This window comes from Lithobates pipiens, unplaced genomic scaffold, assembly GCF_037356315.1.
Source record: "Lithobates pipiens isolate NorthernLeopardFrog02 unplaced genomic scaffold, aLitPip1_a1.2 Scaffold_22, whole genome shotgun sequence".
Taxonomy (NCBI): Eukaryota; Metazoa; Chordata; class Amphibia; order Anura; family Ranidae; genus Lithobates; species Lithobates pipiens.
In genome coordinates, this window is record NW_027507784.1 from 302,864 (window position 1) to 319,973 (window position 17,110).

A 17,110-nucleotide genomic window follows, 5' to 3' on the forward strand; every position below is an offset into this window, starting at 1 on the left:
TTGCCTGCTATAATCGGACGTGGGTGTACCGCTAGCAGAGTTCCCGGAAGCACTTGGCTGTGACACACCTAATTCTACACCTTCAGTCCTCTCAGAGCAGGTTTCAGAGAGGACTGAAGGTCTAGTGGGGTTGGAGATGCCAGCTGATGAGGAGCAAGGAGAGGTCCGCTTTGTTCTTTGGTGTGGGTCTTTGAGATACGCTTGCCAACGAGCTGCATGGCAGGTCAACATATGTCTGGTCAAGCATGTGGTGCCCAAGCGGCTGATGTTTTGGCCACGTGAGATACGCTTGAGACATATGTTGCAAATAGCAGCGGTGCGATCTGATGCACTCGTCTCAAAAAAGGCCTACACCAAAGAACTTTTAGAATAACGCGCAGAGGAAGCGCTCTGCGCAGGCGGAGCTCTGCGGTGTGATTCAGTCGGTGTGCTGCCCCTAAGCTGGCCCCCGGAGGGCATCCTGCCTCGTTGGACATGTGCCTCCTCCTCCTCTTCCTCCTCCCTCCTTCCAGGCACCCACGTGGAGTCAGTGCCCTCATCATCCCCTCCCTCTTCATCGCTGTAGCAAACCTGGCAGTATGCTGCAGCTTGTGGAACATGACTGCCAGATTGCTGTCCTTCTTGAGCATCCCCTCTCTCTGTGCTCACGCTACTGCCTTCCTCTAGCTGAGTGTCATCATCAGAGCCCACCAAACACTGGGCATCCTCCTGGAGCATGTACCCAACACTGTGCTCAAAGAGTTCAGGAGACTCCTCAGGAGGACGTGGTGGGTCTAGGGAAGGAGTCACTGATGATGACATTGAGAGGAGGGACGACGATGTGTTAGCAGCTGCTTTTCTACTACCCTGAGACTGGGTGAGAGAGGATGAGGAGGATGAAGAGGGCTTGGTCATCCACTCTACCAAGTCGTTGGCATGTTGCGGTTCAACATGTCCAGCTGCAGAAAAGAAGGACAAGCATGTCCCGTGGCCACGTGCTGATGACGATGCACCGCGTCCACGACCAGCACTGTTGTCTCTAGACACAGAGCCTGCTTGCCCTCTTTTATCGGCTCGTGCCTGTCTGCCTCTCCTTGCTGGCCTTCCAGACATGGTAATGGCCTGAAGGGAGTTGGGTAAAACAGTAGTTGGGTAGTTTATATTGTGCTGGAGGCACACAACACCCACTAACTCCTGCAGATGCCTTTTTTATAGAACAGCAGAGTTAAAGGGGTATATACAGATGTATACTGTGCTGTGCTGGAAGCACACACAACTTCCAATAACTCCAGCAGATGACAATCGGGCCCAAATAGAGAACAGCTATGTAGGTGGATAATAGCGGTATGTACTGGGTACAGAGCAGGCACACAGCACGCACTATCTCCTGAGTGACACTGCTGACTGCAAGCTCTATTGTTAAAGATGGACCACTAGCTATATAGGTGAGGTGAATATCACGGTGTATACTGCGGTCAGGGCACGCAGACAATAACCAGAAAACAGCAGAGATAAAGGGGTATATACAGCTGTATACTGTGCTGTGCTGGAGGCACACACAACTTCCAATAACTCCAGCAGATGTCAATCGGGCTCAAATAGAGAACAGCTATGTAGGTGTATATAGTGGTATGTACTGGGTACAGAGCAGGCACACAGCACGCACTAACACTACTGACTGCAAGCTCTATTATTAAAGCTAGATCACTAGCTATATAGGTGAGGTGAATATAGTGGTGTATACTGCGGTCAGGGCACAGACAGTAACCACTACACAAGAGCAAAATAGTAAATCAGCCAAAAACGATTGGTGTGTACTGTGTTGAAGGTACACAGAACACCCACTGCTTCAGATGCTAACAAACACTACACGAGGCCGCCTGAAAGGCAGCTTTATATAGTGTGGGGCGTGCACTACACAGTCTGAGCTATGATTGGCCACAGGCAGGATGCCTGTGGCCAACCATTGCTCTTCCCGCTACTGGCGCTGCGATTGGCCAAGCATGCGGGGTCACAGTGCATGCTTGGCCAATCGTGAGACAGCAATGCATTGCGCCATCGCAGTGCATTGTGGGCCACACGAATTTTGCCGCGAACGGCCCAAACGTTCGGAATTCGGCGAACGCACGAACGACCGATGTTCGAGTCGAACATGCGTTCGACTCGAACACGAAGCTCATCCCTACCCAGAAGGAAGATATCTATTTCTAAAAGGAAAACTAGTAATATAAAGTATACTATGGTAAATATTTACTCCCCGATTAAAAACCCTATAAAATTTTTGAAAGGAATATTGACTAAAATACAGGAATTTAAAAGTGGTTATGTGGTCTTGATGGGAGACCTGAACTTTTGTCTGAATCCCGAGTTGGACAGTACGTACTGTGCACAGGGAAGGAGCAATGCTCAATTGAAAAAGATAATTCAAGATTTGAATAACTAGTTGACATCTGGAGAGCACAACACCCCAAAATATTGGATTATACGTTCTTCTCCCCTATGCACGGGACATATTCCAGGATCGACTATATTTCGGTGGAACATAGAGTCCTTGAGACAGTATTGGAAACAAGTATAGAAATAATAACACAGTCAGACCACGCTCCAATAAAAATGAAGATGCAGATCCCCGGATATAATAAACCAGCCACTAGGTGGCGGTTAAATGAAGAACTAATCCAAGACAAAGAGGGGGGGTGAAGTAGTAGGTAGAGAAATAGAAAAGTATTTCTCAATAAATGAAACTGAGGGCATTTCCGGGCAAGTCCTGTGGGACACCCATAAGGCATATATCCGTGGGATTCTGATAGCTCGGGGTTCACAGAAAAAAAAAAGAACGGGCCGAAAGGACTAATAAACTTAGGGAGGAAATCCGTAAGATAGAACAACAACATAAATTGGGGATAGCGGATAAGAAGATATATCAGAATTTATTATCCAATAGAGAAGAACTACACGGGCTAAGGGAACAAGAAACAAAAAAATATCTCAATCAATGGAGGAAAGTAAGATATCAAGACGGGAATAAACCCACTAAATATTTAGCTAATATACTCCAAAAGAAAAAAGCCACCAACTATATAGAGAGAATACAAACAGAACATGGGGATCTGGTGTACACTTCAAAGGAGGTAGCAGAAACATTTGAAACATATTATATAGAGAGATTATATGCAATAAAAAATAAGAAGTTGAAAAAAGGAGGGGATACAAAAGAAATAGACAAATATCTGAATAAGGCGAGACTTCCTAAGATCAGGGAAATAGACAAAGAAAACTTAGAAAACCCCATAACAGAAGCAGAAATAAACAAGGCATTGGCAGACTCAGCCTTGGGGAAGAGTCCAGGACCTGACGGATTAACAATCTATTATTATAAAAGGTTTAAGGAAATCCTGATACCGAAACTTTGTAGGTATATGAATGGAATCGGGATAGAATATGACATAAGTAAAGAGGCATTGTCTGCCTCAATCACCGTCATACGAAAGGAAGGGAAAGATGAAACCAAATGCGCCAGTTTCAGACCAATATCAATATTAAATGCAGATACCAAATTATTTGCCAAGGTATTGGCAAATAGAATGAAGACAGTAATGAACTTTCTGGTACATCCGGACCAGGTGGGGTTTGTGCCCGGCAGGGAGGGAAAAGATAATGGGGTTAGAACCTTATTATTACTATCTCAAAGGGAGGAGACGGAAACCCCAGCCTTATTATTATCAACAGATGCCCAAAAAGCCTTTGATAGGGTTGACTGGGGATTTATGTTTCAAACAATAGATAAAATGGGTATCGGTCCAAGAATGGCCAAGTGGATCAAAACATTGTATCAGCATCCCACAGCGACTGTAAATATCAACGGGTTACCCTCCCCTCCCTTTGAGATGGAAAACGGGACCAGACAGGGCTGCCCACTCTCGCCCCTTCTTTTTGCGCTTTCATTGGAACCTTTAGGCTAGGTTCACACTATAGCGATGCGGGAACGCCGCAAATCCGCGGCGTTTTCCCGCATCGCACACCTCCCGCCGGCAGTTCACACTGCCCTATGCGGACGGCTGGGAGTGTCAATGATATGTTAATGACACCCCCAGATCAGTCCGCATATCGCAGTGCGATCTGCAGACTCGCACAGGAATCGGATCGCATGGTGTGAACACCCATGCGATCCGATTCTGCTGCGGACCAAAAAAAGGGTCCCGTGCGAGTTTGCTGCGGGAGCGATGCGAATTCAGCCATACTATCTGTATACTATCTGTATACTATCTGTATGGCTGAACTCGCATCGCTACGGAGATCGGATGTGATTTGCACTGCAGTGCGGTGCGAATCACATCCGGATCTCCCCCCCGCAGCAGTGTGAACCCAGCCAGAAATAAAAGGAATTATAGCGGGGCAGGAGGAGCACAAACTTGCTGCATATGCGGATGACGTATTATTTTATATCAGCAACCCCAAAAGTTCATTGCTAAAAATAATTGAGGCCCTCGACGATTATGGGAAATTATCAAATTTTAAAATTAATCAAATAAAATCGGAAATCCTCAATATAAATGTTAGCAAACAAGAAGTACAATTAATTCAGGAAAAATGCAAATTTAAGTGGGAAAAAGAATTGAAATATCTGGGAATAAAATTATCACGTACTATGGATAAGATTTACCACTTAAACTATATTCCATTATTAAATGAAATCAAAATGGAATTTAGAAGGGTAGCTAATGGATCTACATCTTGGCTGGGCCGAATAAACGTGTTTAAAATGTTTATCCTCCCAAAAATACTATATAAATTCCAGATGTTGCCGATCAATATATCCCCCAGTTATTTTTTTAAAATTAAAATCTTTAACGAGTAAATATATATGGAATAATAAAAAAAACCTAGGATCTCCCATAGGGTATTAAAACACGAGAAAATGAAAGGGGGACTGGCCGTCCCTGATCTGCAATATTATTACCAGGCTGCCGTATTGTCAAGAATTGTCGGATGGGTAAGGAAGAAAAAGGATGAAAAAAGGTGGGTGAATCTAGAATGTATATATAGTAAAGGCACAACTTAGTGAGATAATATGGAATCCCCCTAAATATAGGGCACTAGACACAAATACAAATGAGTTGACACGGATTGCATTGAAGATTTGGGATGGGGTATATAAAAGATTAAATGGACACTATAATTCACCGTTGATAGTTTTAAAAGAAAATGAATATTTCCCCCCCCCCCCCCCCCCCGGTAAAAGGGAGATAGGAGGGAATTGGATTAAAAAAGAAGGGTCACAAATAAAGGATGTACCGTATATACTCGAGTATAAGCCGAGATTTTCAGCCTCTTTTTTGAGGCTGAAAGTGCCCCCCTCGGCTTATACTCGAGTCATCGCCGTCTGCCTACCTGATCAGCGTGTCGTGCAGACAGACGGCGGACATTCTACTATTCAAAAGCCGCGCCTCCGTCTGTGATAGGCGGAACACTCAATTTCCCAGCAGTCAGTGTTCACAGACATCCGCTCATCCTCATACTACGGACGAGGATGAGAGGATGTCCGTGATAGGCGGAACACAGACTGCTGGGAAATTGAGTGTTCCGCCTATCACAGACGGAGGCGCGGCTTTTGAACAGAGGAATGGCCGCCGAGGCGCCGACGAAGAGCGGCGATCCTGGCATGGCAGAAGGACGGAGGCTCGGCACGGGACAGAGGCACGGGACGACGGAGGCACGGGACGGAGGCACGGGACGGAGGAGGCACGGGACGACGGAGGCACGGGACGGAGGCACGGGACGGAGGCACGGGACGACGGAGGCACGGGACGGAGGCACGGGACGACAGAGGCACGGGACGGAGGTAGGGACACAGGTAGGCTGGACACACAAGGCTGCACGGACACACACACAGAGATGGATGGACACACACACAGGGATGGATGGACACACACACAGGGATGGATGGATGGATGGATGGACACACACACAGGGATGGATGGATGGACACACACACAGGGATGGATGGATGGACACACACACAGGGATGGATGGATGGACACACACACAGGGATGGATGGATGGACACACAGAGATGGACGGACACACACAGGGATGGACGGACACACACACAGGGATGGACGGACACACACACAGGGATGGATGGATGGACACACAGGGATGGACGGACACACACACAGGGATGGACGGACACACACACAGGGATGGACGGACACACAGGGATGGACGGACACACAGGGATGGACAGGCATGTCTCACCCTCGGCTTATACACGAGTCAATAAGTTTCCCAGTTTTTTTGGGGTAAATTGGGGGCCTCGGCTTATATTCGGGTCGGCCTATACTTGAGTATATACGGTAATTAAAAAAGGGAAACTTATTTCACTTGAAGATTTAGCACACACGGGATTTTTGGCGAACGATAGGTGGCGATATCTCCAGCTGGTACATTTTATAGAAAAGCTGCCTCAGCCAATCAGAGCTGAAGATGAACTCAGCGACTCTGTATGGCAGACAGAACTAAGGGTACAATCTCAAGGCTGTATGAGCTGTTGATATCGGCCAGCCAGATAGAGATACCGCCATATATAAAAAAAATGGGAACAGGAATTAGGGTCACAAAAGGATAAAGAAATAATAAATAAAATACCGGAAAATAACACACAGTTCGGCAACAGACAATAAGACAGCCGAGATGAATTATAAACGTATCTCTCGGTGAGGTGAGCGGTGAGGTGAGCGGTGAGGTGAGCGGTGTATATATATCAGGGGTTGACAAATTTGCTTGGAATCTAGGAGCCAGCTTAAAAAGTTAGGAGCCAGGTCGGTGACGGCGATCCGGACCTGTCCCTGGCCTGACATGGAAACAAGTGAGGGGACCCCCCGGATCTCATATTTAAGAGGACCTGTCATGCTTTTTCTATTACAAGGGATTTTTACATTCCTTGTAATAAGAATAAAAGTGACACAACATTTTTTTTAAAAGAACAGTGGAAAAAAAAAAAAGTTAAAATAAGCAGAATTTTTTTTTTTTAAACGCGCCCTGTCCTGCCCGCATATAAAATCGGTGTTCGAACCACACATGTGAGGTATCGCTGCGATCGGTAGAGCGAGAGCAATAATTCTAGCCCCAGACCTCCTCTGTAACTCAAAACGTGCAACCTGTAGAATTTTTTTAAACGTCGCCTATGGAGATTTTAAAGGCTAAAAGTTTGTCGCCATTCCATGAGCGGGCGCAATTTTGAAGCGTGACATGTTGGGTATCAATTTACTCGGCGTAACATTATCTTTCACAATATAAAAAAAAATTGGGCTAACTTTACTGTTGTCTTATTTTTTTATTAACTAAATTATTTTTCCCAACAAAAGTGCGCTTGTAAGTCCGCTGCACAAATACGGTGTGACAGACAGTATTGCAACAACCACCATTTTATTCTCTAGGGTGTTAGAATAAAAAATATATAAAATGTTTAGGGGGTTCTAAATAAAGGGAAGAGGCAGGTAATATAAAACAGGCAGAGGAAACTTCATTAGCATTGCTGGTTTGTCATACCAACAGCGACCACAAGAGGGCGCCAGATTCCATAAGGAATCATAGGACCGCAGAAGGCCTCAAAGCCGCGGCCTAAATTTTCGGCCGCCGGCGGAACGGCCCGACGCGATCACGCTGGGGGGGTCCACAGAGACAGGATACCCCCAGCTGTGCTGCCCCAGGCGCGAGGTCGCTATTTCTAGTCGCCAATGCGACCGGGCGCCCGGGTTTTGTCGAGCCCTGTCTCGGTGGTATAATACTCCGGATAAAACTGTTATATATCAACAGGGAAGGACGGCCGAGTGTCTTGGCGCGGCTGTAAAGTGACAGGAACAATGACACACTTATGGTGGGGATGTGCAAAAATTAAGATATACTGGGATGAGATCCTACAAAGGATAAAGGAAATAACCCAAATACCGTATATACTCGAGTATAGGTCGATCCGAATATAAGCCGAGGCCTCTAATTTACTACAAAAAAAATGGGAAAACTTATTGACTCGTGTATAAGCCGGGGGTGAGACATGCAGCAGCTACTGTTACAGCTTAAGAGTGGAAAAGAGGGTCAACAATGCCCATCTGCAGCTGTATACCTCCCTGTGTCCATCCCTGTGTCCATCCCTGTGTCCATCACTGTGTCCATCCCTGTGTCCATCCCTGTGTCCATCGCTGTGTCCATCCCTGTGTCCATCGCTGTGTCCATCCCTGTGTCCATCCCTGTGTCCATCCCTGTGTCCATCGCTGTGTCCATCCCTGTGTCCATCCCTGTGTCCATCCCTGTGTCCATCGCTGTGTCCATCCCTGTGTCCATCCCTGTGTCCATCCCTGTGTCCATCGCTGTGTCCATCCCTGTGTCCATCCCTGTGTCCATCCCTGTGTCCATCGCTGTGTCCATCCCTGTGTCCATCCCTGTGTCCATCGCTGTGTCCATCCCTGTGTCCATCCCTGTGTCCATCGCTGTGTCCATCCCTGTGTCCATCCCTGTGTCCATCGCTGTGTCCATCCCTGTGTCCCTCCCTGTGTCCATCACTGTGTCCATCCCTGTGTCCATCCCTGTGTCCATCCCTGTGTCCCTCCCTGTGTCCATCACTGTGTCCATCCCTGTGTCCATCCCTGTGTCCATCGCTGTGTCCATCACTGTGTCCCTCCCTGTGTCCATCACTGTGTCCATCCCTGTGTCCATCCCTGTGTCCCTCCCTGTGTCCATCCCTGTGTCCATCACTGTGTCCATCACTGTGTCCATCCCTGTGTCCCTCCCTGTGTCCATCACTGTGTCCATCCCTGTGTCCATCCCTGTGTCCCTCCCTGTGTCCATCCCTGTGTCCATCACTGTGTCCATCACTGTGTCATCACTGTGTCCATCCCTGTGTCCATCCCTGTGTCCATCCCTGTGTCCATCCCTGTGTCCCTCCCTGTGTCCATCCCTGTGTCCATCACTGTGTCCATCACTGTGTCCATCCCTGTGTCCATCACTGTGTCCATCCCTGTGTCCATCCCTGTGTCCATCCCTGTGTCCATCACTGTGTCCATCCCTGTGTCCATCCCTGTGTCCATCCCTGTGTCCATCACTGTGTCCATCCCTGTGTCCATCACTGTGTCCATCACTGTGTCCATCCCTGTGTCCATCCCTGTGTCCATCCCTGTGTCCATCCCTGTGTCCCTCCCTGTGTCCATCCCTGTGTCCATCCCTGTGTCCATCACTGTGTCCATCACTGTGTCCATCCCTGTGTCCATCACTGTGTCCATCCCTGTGTCCATCCCTGTGTCCATCACTGTGTCCATCCCTGTGTCCATCCCTGTGTCCATCCCTGTGTCCATCACTGTGTCCATCCCTGTGTCCATCACTGTGTCCATCCCTGTGTCCATCCCTGTGTCCATCACTGTGTCCATCCCTGTGTCCATCACTGTGTCCATCCCTGTGTCCATCACTGTGTCCATCCCTGTGTCCATCACTGTGTCCATCACTGTGTCCATCCCTGTGTCCATCCCTGTGTCCATCCCTGTGTCCATCACTGTGTCCATCACTGTGTCCATCCCTGTGTCCATCCCTGTGTCCATCACTGTGTCCATCACTGTGTCCATCGCAGCCTACCTGTGTCCTGTGCCTCTTTGTCCTTCTGCAGCCTCTGTGTGCCATTTTGCACCGATCTGCATGTTTAAAAAACATACGGCGGCCATGCCAGGATCGCCGCACCTCTCCTCCTCGTCTGTGACAGGCGGCGGCCATTGCACTGTTCAAAACCGGCGCCTCCGTCTGTGATAGGCGGAACACTCAATTTCCCAGCAGTCAGTGTTCCGCCTATCACGGACATCCTCTCATCCTCGTCCGTAGTATGAGGATGAGAGGATGTCCATGATAGGCGGACCACTGACTGCTGGGAAATTGAGTGTTCCGCCTATCACAGACAGGGAGGCGCAGCTTTTGAATAGTGGAATGGCCGCCGTCTGTCTGCACGACACGCTGATCAGGTAGGCAGACGGCGGTGACTCGAGTATAAGCCGAGGGGGGCACTTTCAGCCTAAAAAAAAGGGGCTGAAAATCTCGGCTTATACTCGAGTATATACGGTAACTGTAAACGCGGATCCCTGGACAGTACTTTTTCACGGGACTGATGGGGGGTCAAACAATACCAAGATACAATTATCCCACATCTTTTAAATGCCGCGAAAAAATTGATTCCCAGGAAATGGTACGAGGTTGAATGCCCAACGATATGGGAGTGGGTAGACGCGGTAGAGGGAATATTTCATTATGAAAGTATGTGTGTGAGAGATGAAGATGAAAGAGCAGCATTTGTAAAAAAATGGAATGGATGGAAAGATTTTAACCACTTGCTTACTGGGCACTTAAACCCCCCTCCTGCCCAGACCAATTTTCAGCTTTCAGCGCTGATGCACTTTGAATGACAATTACGCGGTCATACAACACTGTACCCAAATGAAATTTCTATCATTTTTTTCCCACAAATAGAGCTTTCTTTTGGTGGTATTTAGTTACAGCTCGGAGTTTTACTTTTTGCTAAACAAACAAAAAAAGATGCAAAAAAAAAAAATCATGTTTAATAGTTTGTTATAAAATTTTGCAAACAGGTCATTTTTCTCCTTCATTGAAGTGCGCTGATTAGGCGGCACTGATAGGCTGCATTGGTGGGCACTGATAGGCTGCATTGGTGGGCACTGATAGGCATAGTTAAGGCGGCACTGATGGGCAAAGATGGGCACAGATAAGATGGCACGGATGGGTGGCACGGATGGGCACTGATAGGTACCACTGATAGATGGGACTGATGGGCACTGATAGGTGGCACTGATAGGTGGTTCTGATAGGTGGCACTGCTGGGCACTGATGGGCGGCACTGCTGGGCACTGATGGGCGGCACTGGGGTGCAGCACCTTTGAGGCAGATTGTGGGCACTGTAGGTGGCACTGTGGGTGGCACTGTGGGTGGCACTATGGGCACTGCTGGGTGGCACTGACGGGGGGCACTTACTTTTATTCAGGATGGCACTGCAGGGGGCAGGTGGGCACTGGCAGGGGGCAGGTGGTCGCTTGTATTGCTGGCCGTGATCGGGACTGATGTCCCGATCACGGCCGCCGGTGATCGGCTTATTTTTTTTCTCCTCGCGCTGTCAGCGCGAGGAGGAATACTAGCTGATTCCCGGCTCCGTTATGTCACCTGATCAGCTGTCATTGGCTGACAGCTGATCACGTGATAAGGGGTCGGGATCGACCCCTTGCACGGATCGGTGATCAGGCGAGTCTCATGGACTCGCCGATCACAGAGTGCGCCGCGCGCGCCCCTCAGGGGGCGCGCAGGCCGCTCGTACACGGGACTACGTCTATTGACGTCGTCCCGGAAAAGGAGATCCGCGCTGTAGCCGTCATTTGGCAATAGCGCGGATCTCAAGTGGTTAAACAGGAATGGAGTTATGCAGCACAATTAAGACCAAAAAGACAGCTATGAGAGGAAGATATTTAGGAGAGGAACACTACTGACATGGTGGGATTAGGGGAGGGGAGAAGGGAAGAGGTTAAAATAATTATAAAATGGAGCGAGATGAAATAAGTCAAACTTTTAATGATAACAAAATAAAGTTATATATGAAACTTATCTTAACAAAAAAAAAAAAAAAGTGGGAGTAAATAAAATATAGCTACAATGATGTGAAGACTAATAAGAGACAGTGATGAACGTGAAGTTGATTCTAGTCTCGCTCGATGATTCGCTGATGTGGCTTTAAAAAAATAAATAAAATAAAGAACACCGGAGCAAGAAGAAGGGGGGTGGAGGAAGAAGAAGATGGAGGAAGAAACCGAAGGATGAAGGAAAGAAGATAAAAGAAGTCCAGAAGAAAGAAGATGAAAGAAGAAGACTTTAATAAAGGAATTGTCAAAAACTGTTTCTTGTCATTTTTAACACTTTTTTGTCACTTTTTTGGTGAAATGGTAGGGGTATTTGTACCCCCTTACCATTTCACACAGGGGGGGAAGGCCGGGATCTGGGGGTCCCTTTGTTAAAGGGGGCTTCCAGATTCCGATAAGCCCCCGCCCGCAGACCCCCACAACCACCGGCCAGGGTTGTGGGGATGAGGCCCTTATACTCATCAACATGGGGACAAGGTGCTTTGGGGGGCACCCCAAAGCACCCTCCCAATGTTGAGGGCATGTGGCCTGGTAAGGTTGGGGGGGGTGCTCTCTCGTTCCCCCCTCTTTTCCTGTGGCCTGCCAGGTTGCGTGCTCGCATAAGGGTCTGGTATGGATTTTGAGGGGGACCCCCACGCCATTTTATTTATTTGTTTTGGCGCGGGGTTCCCCTTAATATCCATACCGGACCTGAAGGGCCTGGTATGCTCTTGGGAACCCATGCCATTTTTGTTTTTTTTTAATTAAAGTTGCCTGGCCTGGGGGCGACTTAAAGTCGTGTTGTAAGTCGCCCCAAGCCGCGCTGTGACTCACACTCAAGTCGTGTCCAAGTTGTCTCCCAAAGTCGCGTCGGAGGTCGTGTTGCCCCTGTGTGAATGGACTGTTAATGATACGGCGTGCGCTATTATCAATGGCATATCCTTATCGCGTGCGCCGGCATATTATCATCTGTTGCGCTTATGTGTGCGCCGGTTCACATGCTCACTGAATAATTTATCTGACACACAAATGAAGGTCTGAACCGGCGCAGCGCATTCATCTTAGTAAATCAGCCCCACAGTCACATGTAGTGATGTAGATGTATAAGGATGAGGATGGTTATTAATGAATTATTACTATAATACAAGTTCCTCCAGAGCCGACCCACTTCTTCCTGAGAATACATTTATTGAGTCCCGGCACAGAAGAAAGTTTCACAAGATACTTGCAACAGATGGCAAAATCCAACAGAGTAAATATTACAATGAGGTGGAGTCCCATTCATCGTAGCAAGAATAGAGCTACTACAATCCAGCATGTGTCCAGCCCATAATAATAATGCACCGATATATACCTTCCACACCGGCAAAAATGTGTATTATAATCTAGACCTGCACTCTCATCCTGGAGAAGAAAGAACGTGATACAAAAATGAATGAATGCCCTCTTACCAAATTGCACTAACAACCCCCATGAACCACCATAGACCCCCATGGACCCGTATGGACCACCATAGACCCCCATGGACCACCATAGACCCCCATGGACCTCCATGGACCACCATAGACCCCCATGGAACCGTATGGACCACCATGGACCCCCATGGACCCTCATGGACCACCATAGACCCCCATGGACCCCATGGAGCACCATGGACCCCCTGGACCCCTATGGACCGCCATGGACCCCCATGGACCACGATGGACTACTATGGACCACCATGTACTCCCATGGACTACTATGGACCACCATAGACTCCTATGGACCACCATGGACTACTATGGACCACCATAGACCACCATGGACCCCCATGGACCACCATGGACTACTATGCACCACCATAGACCCCTATGGACCACCATGGACCCCCATGGACTACTATGGACCCCCATGGAACACCATTGACCACCATGGACTACCATGGACTACCATGGACCACCATTGGCCCCCATGGACCACCATGGACTACTATGGACCCCCATGGACTACTATGGACCCCCATGGAACACCATTGACCACCATGGACTACCATGGACCACCATTGGCCCCCATGGACCACCATGGACTACTATGGACCCCCATGGACTACTATGGACCCTCATGGAACACCATTGACCCCCATGGACTACTATGGACCCCCATGGAACACCATTGACCCCCATGGACCCCCATGGACTACTATGGACCCCCATGGAACACCATTGACCACCATGGACATTTTACTATTCTTTTCAAGTCTGATCACACAAATTTACATTTTACAATCCCCTGCAAGTAACTCCTCTGGCCCTTTTGATAAGTAAAATGCAACTTGCCTGCCGGGCCATAAATCACTGTAATATCCGTATACAGTGGTGTGAAAAAGTGTTTGCCCCCTTCCTCATTTCCTGTTCCTTTGCATGTTTGTCACACTTAAGTGTTTCGGAACATCAAACCAATTTAAACAATAGTCAAGGACAACACAAGTAAACACAAAATGCAATTTGTAAATGAAGGTGTTTATTATTAAAGGTGAAAAAAAATCCAAACCATCATGGCCCTGTGTGAAAAAGTGATTGCCCCCCTTGTTAAAACATACTATAACTGTGGTTGTCCACACCGGAGTTCAATTTCTCTAGCCACACCCAGGCCTGATTATTGCCACACCTGTTCACAATCAAGGCATCACTTAAATAGGAGCTGCTTGACACAGTAAGGTCCACCAGAAGATCCTTAAAAGCTACACATCATGCCGAGACCCAAAGAAATTCAGGAACAATTGAGAAAGAAAGTAATTGAGATCTATCAGTCTGGAAAGGGTTATAAAGCCATTTCCAAAGCTTTGGGAATCCAGCAAACCACAGTGAGAGCCATTATCCACAAATGGCGAAGACATGGAACAGTGGTGAACCTTCCCAGGAGTGGCCGGCCGCCCAAAATTACCCCAAGAGCGCAGCGACGACTCATCCAAGAGGTCACAAAAGACCCCACAACAACGTCCAAGGAACTGCAGGCCTCACTTGCCTCAGTTAAGGTCAGCGTTCATGCCTCCACCATCAGGAAAAGACTGGGCAAAAATGGCCTGCATGGCAGAGTTCCAAGGAGAAAACCACTGCTGAGCAAAAAGAACATCAAAGCTCGTCTCAATTTCTCCACAACACATCTTGATGATCCCCAAGACTTTTGGGACAACATTCTGTGGAGCGATGAGACAAAAGTGGAACTCTTTGGAAGGTGTGTGTCCAAGTATATCTGGCGTAGAAGGAACACTGCATTTCATAAAAAGAACATTATACCAACAGTAAAATATGGTGGTGGTAGTGTGATGGTCTGGGGCTGTTTTGCTGCTTCAGGACCTGGAAGACTTGCCGTGATAAAAGGAACTATGAATTCTGCTGTCTACCAAGAGATCCTGAAGGAGAATGTCCGACCATCTGTTCGTGTACTCAAGCTGAAACAAACTTGGGTTCTGCAGCAGGACAATGATCCTAAACACACCAGCAAGTCCACCACCGAATGGCTGAAGAAAAACAAAATGAAGACTTTGGAGTGGCCTAGCCAAAGTCCTGACCTGAATCCTATTGAGATGTTGTGGTATGACCTTAAAAAGGCCGTTCATGTTCGAAAACCCTCTAATGTAACTGAATTAGGACAATTCTGCAAAGATGAGTGGGCCAAAATTCCTCCAGGACGCTGTAAAAGCCTCATTGCACGTTATCGCAAACGCTTGGTTGCAGTTGTTGCTGCTAAGGGTGGCCCAACCAGTTATTAGGTTTAGGGGGGCAATCACTTTTTCACACAGGGCCATGATGGTTTGGATTTTTTTTCACCTTTAATAATAAACACCTTCATTTACAAATTGCATTTTGTGTTTACTTGTGTTGTCCTTGACTATTGTTTAAATTGGTTTGATGTTCCGAAACACTTAAGTGTGACAAACATGCAAAGGAACAGGAAATGAGGAAGGGGGCAAACACTTTTTCACACCACTGTATATAGAATATCCTCCGTAAATAATCCAACATTAGATAGGCGGGAAGGTTGAATAAAGCCAAAGATTAACGCTGCGCTAAACAAAAACAATCCACTGAGAAATAAAATAAAATAAAAAGCTGCCAACACCATAAAGTCCAACACTGAACTCAAATACAATAAAATAGAATAAAGATGCAGCGCTGATATAACGAGGAGATAAATATACTAATCAGAAAAGTAATGGTGAATAAACTCTCAATAAATGAAAAACTAAAGCGAGTATCACACGACAAATGCTATAAGTGATATCCCACTCATCCTAATAAAACAAAAGAATGTTTTAGAAGTGAGCAGCTATTACATGGAAAACTAAGGCAGTCATCACAGAAAGAAAATTATTGTGAAATAAATGATAAATAATAAACACAGGAGTTAAATGATGAATGCAAAACATAAAAAAGAAATTGCTCGACCAATCACTAAAAGAAATATATATATATATATATATAGTGTGAGGTGATACTCCATATATATAGTGTGAGGTGATACTCCATATATATAGTGTGAGGTGATACTCCATATGTATATATATATATAGTGTGAGGGGGGACTTCGGAGGGAATGATAGTGAAAAGCAGATCCGGCATCCAAATAATTCGCACCCAAGTGAGTAATGCGGCTCCTCGCCGACTACAGATGACCGCCGTCTCACCAGGCACAGGGAAAGTCGGGTCTCCCAAGAACCCTCTATTACCAGTGATGTCCCCTCACTCTTCTAATATGAATCCTCTCTGATGTATTAGCATGTAGCGTGTAGCATGTAGCGTGTAGCGTGTAGCATGTACAGTATTGGCCCAGCAATAGAACTCACCTTGCTCCTCGGAGATGCTCTGGGGGGTCACTTTGGCAGTCTCGACGGAGTTTGTATTTATAGGAAGAGATCGCTTGTCTTGTGAACATATACACACCGCCGGGGGCAAGGACGACTCTGGGAGAAATTCTGCCCCAGGCAAGGAAAGTTCTACAGACATTCCTCAATCATTGTATGTCAACTGTACCATCAACTTCAATCATCACTCAGGATGAAGAAAATCTCTGCAGAGGAGATAGAAGTCACCCACTCCGGTCATTATAATTGTGTAATAAAGTGTACGTCAGATATAACCTCCCATACTCCGTCCTTATACTATACATAGGAGGTATTGGCCTCCCTCTTCAGAGTCTATAGATAGGAGGTATTGGCCTCCCTCTTCAGAGTCTATAGATAGGAGGTATTGGCCTCCCCCATCAGAGACTGTAGATAGGAGGTATTGGCCTACCCCATCAGAGTCTATAGATAGGAGGTATTGGCCTCCCTCTTCAGAGTCTATAGATAGGAGGTATTGGCCTCCCTCTTCAGAGTCTATAGATAGGAGGTATTGGCCTCTCTCATTAGAGACTATATAAAGGAGGTAATGGCCTCTTTCATCAGAGTCTATACATAGGATGTATTGGCCTCCCTCGTCAGAGACTGGAGATAGGAG

The 17,110-nt window shown here is 47.1% G+C and overlaps 1 protein-coding gene across 2 annotated transcripts in view; it reads right to left on the bottom strand.

The window, feature by feature from the left end:
• The window catches only part of LOC144000288 (carbonic anhydrase 4-like), a 53,455-nt gene extending 36,957 nt beyond the window's left edge, over positions 1–16,498 (bottom strand). For both annotated transcript variants that reach the window (XR_013278216.1, XM_077494018.1), the window contains exon 1: positions 16,459–16,498. The gene's annotated coding sequence lies outside the window, so the exon portion shown is untranslated. The remainder of the gene's footprint in view (positions 1–16,458) is intronic.
• Positions 16,499–17,110: the final 612 nt, after the last annotated feature.